Below are 398 nucleotides of genomic sequence, written 5' to 3' on the forward strand. Positions count from 1 at the left end.
TTTTGGAATGAGTGGGTTGGGATTTTGGAATGAGTGGGTTGGGATTTTGGAATGAGTGGGTTGAGAGTATTCTGGGATGAGTGGGTTGGGAGTATTCTGGGATGAGTGGGTTGGGATTTTGGAATGAGTGGGTTGGGATTTTGGAATGAGTGGGTTGGGATTTTGGAATGAGTGGTTTGGAATTCTGGGATGAGTGGGTTGGGATTTTGGAATGAGTGGTTTGGAATTTTGGAATGAGTGGGTTGGGATTTTGGAATGAGTGGGTTGGGATTTTGGAATGAGTGGGTTTGGAATTCTGGAATGAGTGGTTTGGAATTTTGGAATGAGTGGGTTGGGATTTTGGAATGAGTGGGTTGGGATTTTGGAATGAGTGGGTTGGGATTTTGGAATGAGTGGGT

Source organism: Metschnikowia bicuspidata, assembly GCF_001664035.1.
Source record: "Metschnikowia bicuspidata var. bicuspidata NRRL YB-4993 chromosome Unknown METBIscaffold_1, whole genome shotgun sequence".
NCBI lineage: Eukaryota > Fungi > Ascomycota > Pichiomycetes > Serinales > Metschnikowiaceae > Metschnikowia > Metschnikowia bicuspidata.